Consider the following 5,653-nt stretch of genomic DNA (forward strand, 5'->3'; position numbering starts at 1 on the left):
TTAGAAAAATAATTTGGTCCATTTTGCAACAATTATTTGGTAGTTCCTTCACAAAAAAACCTCATTCCGGGCACTTGAAAAATGGAAATGAATTTTTCGTGCAAAGAAAATGAAAACTCCCTTAGGCAACATTGTTTGGAATTCCAAGATGCACCCTTACAATATGAGATCATTTGAACAAACTATGCCATGAATGTGGCCATAAGATTGATCATTTGGCTTGAAAGCCATGAATCTTCACGCATGGTAGCTCGTTTCTGAGAACACTTTTTTAAAATAATTGTCGTAATACAAGTTTATTATTTTTCCTAGAAACTTGATCACATATAATGACACAATGCGAAGGTTTTCCAATTCTTTGATTTTTTTGAATTTTTTATGCCTGTTTCAAAATGCGGTCAAAACGGCGGGCTTGACCGTTCCTAGCTAGTGGTTGAATCTTGGAAAACTTTTGATGTTTCTCTGATTAAATAGATACTTATGTACCTAGAAATGTTTTTTGGAAAAAATAAAGAGCAAACTATGAGGCAGCTGCAGTTCAAATTTGACCCGCTTCCTACTGAATCGGCGGGAATTTGTCTTTTTCACCACAGGTGGATCAAAACTTTTGACACCCAACCATTTTGTCAATTATGCATTAAATATGACCTAGTGTTTTAGAAAATTGATTTGGTCCAATTTTGCAACAAATATATGATAGATCCTTCATAAAAGAAACTCATTTCGGGCACTCGGAAATTAGAAAATGATTTAAAAGAACTCATTTCTCATAACTCTTTAAAAAATATTTGTCTTATTTCAATTTGTGATTATTCCTGAAAACTGAAGTCAATTTTGCTGACACAATGAAAAGTTTTTTTTTTCAATTTCTCATGTCATAATAAAATAGCTAACATGATTTAGCACCTTAATTTTAGTCGATTACGACCAATTGAAATGGTCAAAATATCATACCTGTATACTACGTTCTGATTGGTCCAGGGGCCTCTCACGCGGATCGTGGATAAATCACCGTCGGATGCTCCTGGATCCAACGGCCCGCACGTCGCCCGTCTCACCCACGCCCCGCACTCCTCCTCTCGCACCCTTCTCTCCCACGCACTGACGCGCCTCTCTCCTCTCCTTCACTCTGATCTGATCTGAATCCACCGCCGCCCACCGTCGCCCGCCCCCACCGCCACCCACCGTCGCCCACCCCCATCATCGACGACACTCACCATCAAGCCCACGCCCAGATCTGCGCTCTGTAGTACTCGCCCGGAACCCTCACCCGTGGCTAGGGTTTCGGCCACCACCCCTAAATTCATCGGGATCTGCCACATCCAGCGACAGCGAGGCCAGAGGTGGCCGAATCTGGCACTGGTAAGCCCCTCCCCTCCTTATTCATGCACTATCTCCTCCTCACCTCACCTTGTCTTGTGTTCCCTTTCGGCAGGTGGATGGGACGACGACGATGGCAGGAGGGGAGAACCTCCATGGGACGGGTCGCCACCAAGGAGATGGAGCTCCTTCTCCCCTACCATGCAACCTCCCTCCCAGCGCCAACAGAGAGCCGGCTACCATGATGCGATAGCGTTGTCGCAAGCCTCGCGGGGCTGTGCATCTCATCGTCTGCCACGCCCTACCAGGAGCTACATCACCCACGCGTCTCCTCTGAGGAGGGGACGGTGGCTTGTGTGTCGGCGTGGTTGGCTCCAGCTCCTCGCCGACCTATGAATCCACATGCGTCGCCGTCTTCGACCACAGGTCCATGTCCTCGATCTTCTTCCTTTGCTTCCCGTAGGTTTCCGCGTAGATCTGGCCGTTTGATTTGATGTGGATGCGAATTTGGTTCTCCATCGTTGTAGGTTTCCCGTAGGTTTCCTGTGCGTACTCGCGTTTGAATTAGCATTGAATCCCTCAGTTTATGCAGTTTCGTTGTGGTTGATTGACACCCCTGTGAAGATAAAATTCAGGACCAACTGTTAGTTTTTTGTGAAGAAAAAACAGTTGGTAAAAAAATCGTAGAAACCCCCAACAACCTCGCTCTATTGTACATTAACTTGGGTTACTGCAACCCTGCCTGCCTGCTACTGTGTTAGTCTTCAACGCATACCAAGTTGATTTCAGTGCATTTTTTCTATAATTAGACTTATGAAGCTCAAATTGACCATATCAACACTAGTCTCACATTTAGATTTAAAATGTTAACTGGAAATGTGTGTAGTTGGTATTAGTCTTATAGCATGGTCAGATTCAGAGACTCAACTTGTTTCTTCTTTTATTCCTACAAGACGATTCAACTTAACTTTAAAAAGTAACATTAAATTTGGATACTTCCAGACACAAGAGAAGACTGTTACAACGATAATATGTGCTACATTTGATCCCGGGTTGTATAACATATCTGTTACTGCAGGTCACCCATCCTTGAGGAGCAGAAGGAGGGGCGCATCTAGCTGTCCATCAAGGGCCTGCTCTGCTCCTCTTCTTCCTTGACCATCGGTACCACCATGTTCCCGGGCTTCCAAGGTGCGCCAGCACACCGCCGCCATGCCTCCTCTGCTCTCTGGGCTCGGACCAATCGCTCGCCCCTTCAAGTATGCACATCTCCTGCTATTATCTCAACCCTGTGAGTGCCAACTTGCCTCTTGCCTGCCAAGAGTGTTGTCTGAATTGCTTCTGATACATGTATGTGTGTGTTTGTGTGCAGCCCAAGCCTTATGTGCACTTACTGGTTTACTAGTCCAGATTATGTGCACTTACTGGTTAAAAATCTGCACTTATAATAGTCCAGGTTATGTGCACTTACTGGTTTAACCTCCTGTTAAAAATCTGATGCTATAATAGTCCAAATGTTAAAAATCTGATGCTATAATAGTCCAGGTTATGTGCACTTACTGGTTAAAAATCTGCACTTATAGTTATGCTATTGCACTGTATACATGTGTAGTCAGTAACTAGTGCTACTGCTTGAACTCAAAATTTCTTTTACAAAGAAAAAAAAGATGAGCATTTCTCTAGCCAATGTCTGCAATAGTTGTTGTGTAGTCATCGGTTGGACCTATGCATCTCATCAAAATTTGCAATGTTTGTTGCCTAAGAAACTAGCAAATTATAGAGGCCCAAGATTCTTATGTTGTTGTACTTGTACATGTAGCAGTGTTCTTGGCACTGTGATCTAAAGCAATCATTCGGCCAATTGCAGTCTTGGCATGCTCTGTTGCTCTCCTAGTTGTTAACCTATGTGTAGTACGTAGGAATAGAGGTATGCTAAATCTGGCATTTTCAAGTATGATGTGTTGCTGTGACTCCTCTCAGTTTAATAAGTCTGGCATAAGATGTATTTATTTAGACGAAGTATCCGCTTTCCCTGACATAATGATTTTTAGCTACTGCAGCATTTCTTGAAATGATTTTTATTCTAAGAATTTTTGTCATAGTCAATAAGCTAGTTCCTGAATCAAATTTGTTAATGAAATGTTTCTGTAGCATGCTATAGTTAATTAGTTGGCAAGTGTGATGTCCATTCGCTGGATTTCGTCGCCTGATTCCAGACGCCTCCTCTGTTTTTTGCAGGTCCGGCAGCACCACCGCGTCGACGACGAAGGTGATGACTACGGCGGCAAGCAGCGCGAGTTGGTGGCTGCGAGACTCGGCGGCACGGCTCTCGTCAGCAGCGACAGAGGCGGTTGTTAGGTGAGCCGAGCGTGCCTCCTCCCCGCCCCAAAATCGTGTCCCTTTAACGCGTTCCGTTTTGAACAGCCGGCGCATCAGCGCTATCGGTCCGTCACCTGATTCCGACTAATCCAGCTTCTTTTGGTCTAGCTGGGCATTATTTTGAGTTCATATATGTGCTTGTCACTCCATAGGTTATAGCGATTCCCTCTGTTTCCTTATATGTTCTTGTAGTTTGGTTGCTTTCCTGTTCATGCATGTTTGTACAGCTATATATAGTTTTGCTGTGAATCTGTCGTGCATGTATTGAAATTTAGGAAATGTTGAATACATGTTCACTCTCAGCTGGGATATTGAATTGTACATAGTTATGTGATTTATTCATGTCTGCTTCTTATCTTATTAAGTGGTTATCTTTATGTCCTTGCTACCAGTAGGATGGTCAATAGCTTGTTTTCTAGTTCTCTACTTTATGCAAATAGCTTCATGTAGCATTGTTCTACTATCTGTGTGATGCTGAACAATATGCTCTTAATCTGTTGCTATATTCTCACCAAATGCACAGTTTTTTTCTTAGACCTACTGTTAAACAAAATATTAACTTGTATCTTTTTTCTTAACAATAAGCATGGAATTCCTGACTCTTATGTTATATGATCAGCTTACTCCTGCTTCAACAACTGTACTAATTTAGGTGTCAAAAAAACAACTGTACTAATTCCTGACTGTTGTATGTAAGGAGTAAAATAGTTTACTTGAGTGATATCCACTGGTTCACTATCTTAAAGCACCTTTTTAGCATTGTGGGCTGCTAATAGTATTTTCCACTTACCATATCCTCTCTCGCGCGATGGCAGGAGCGCATGATAGACTACTAACTAGACAAGTATCTGCAACGTTCAGCGTCGAAGATGATGCTTACCAGATGTTCTACTACAGCCCCATCCATATCATCGACATGAAGTTAGGTATCTACTCATCCTAAAATTGATGGCCTGAAGCTTGATGCATGTATAATGTGACACACACATCAGGATATCTAAATAATTTTGACATGTTTGCTCTATTATCTAGCAGCAGGTCGATACTTGTCATTTGCCCTTTCCAAATATATCTCAATTTTGTTGTTATGAGAATGTTATATGCATGGTTTCTTATTAGATCTCAAATTCTGCAGCTATGTTTCATTGTTAGGAGAATGTTATATACATGGCTACACTTGATTATGTTCCCTAACTTTTCTGATTTATAATCCGCAGATTTTGGCCTTCATTTGTCAAAAGTTGGTGTACAAGGAACTCGAGGAGAAGAATCTTTAAGTAAATAATTTATATAGATCAGGATCTTATGTTGTCGAGGTGGCTGCTGTTGTGACCAAAGATCAGCCTGGAGATGTGCATCATAGTTTTAGTTGATGTTGCCACCATGTTTTGGTGCCTGTGTATTTGATTGTATGTACACTTGATGGACCGTGTAGTCGTGTACGTGCTGTTTGAGTTTCATTTAGTGATTTCTGGATTTGATCATTTAATTGAGAAAATTATTTATTGTTTGCTGTTGAAATGTGTGATTGAAAAAGATTGAATGTTCTATTGGATAGAATAATATTTGGGCTCTAAAAAGGCAATGGCCCAAACAATAGGGCGCGGAGCATTGTGCAATGATGCAAATATGATACAAAAAGGCTTAATGAAATGGACTGCGAAATAGATGAGACCTTGAAATAAAAAGGCTAAATTACTGGTCCAGGCCCATGTAGCTAGCGAAAATTAACAAAAAATAATAATATAAAAAGGCTGAATTAATGGGCTCGGCCCATCTAAAGCACCGAAATGGACTGGGTTGATTCTAATTTTGACCTTTTCAATTGGTCGTAATTTTGCCATGTCAGATTGCCACGTCAGATCCATCGTGGCCTGGGCAGACGGCCAGTGACCAAAACAAAAGGTCATGGGTTCAACGACCTTCTGTTTTGGTCGTAAACGTCTACGATCTT

The 5,653-nt window shown here is 41.9% G+C and overlaps 1 long non-coding RNA gene across 2 annotated transcripts; it reads left to right on the forward strand.

The window, feature by feature from the left end:
- Nucleotides 1-1,086: 1,086 nt before the first annotated feature.
- LOC123044872 (uncharacterized) lies at nucleotides 1,087-5,254 on the forward strand. 2 transcript variants are annotated; one of them, XR_006420644.1, is made up of 6 exons: nucleotides 1,087-1,362; nucleotides 1,436-1,746; nucleotides 2,399-2,611; nucleotides 3,559-3,678; nucleotides 4,515-4,625; nucleotides 4,917-5,254. It is a non-coding gene; the product is annotated as an uncharacterized lncRNA (long non-coding RNA). The 2 variants fall into 2 exon arrangements; XR_006420643.1 differs by having other exon boundaries at nucleotides 1,091-1,362; nucleotides 2,399-2,579.
- The last annotated feature ends 399 nt before the right edge of the window (nucleotides 5,255-5,653 follow it).

Source organism: Triticum aestivum, chromosome 2B (assembly GCF_018294505.1).
Source record: "Triticum aestivum cultivar Chinese Spring chromosome 2B, IWGSC CS RefSeq v2.1, whole genome shotgun sequence".
NCBI lineage: Eukaryota > Viridiplantae > Streptophyta > Magnoliopsida > Poales > Poaceae > Triticum > Triticum aestivum.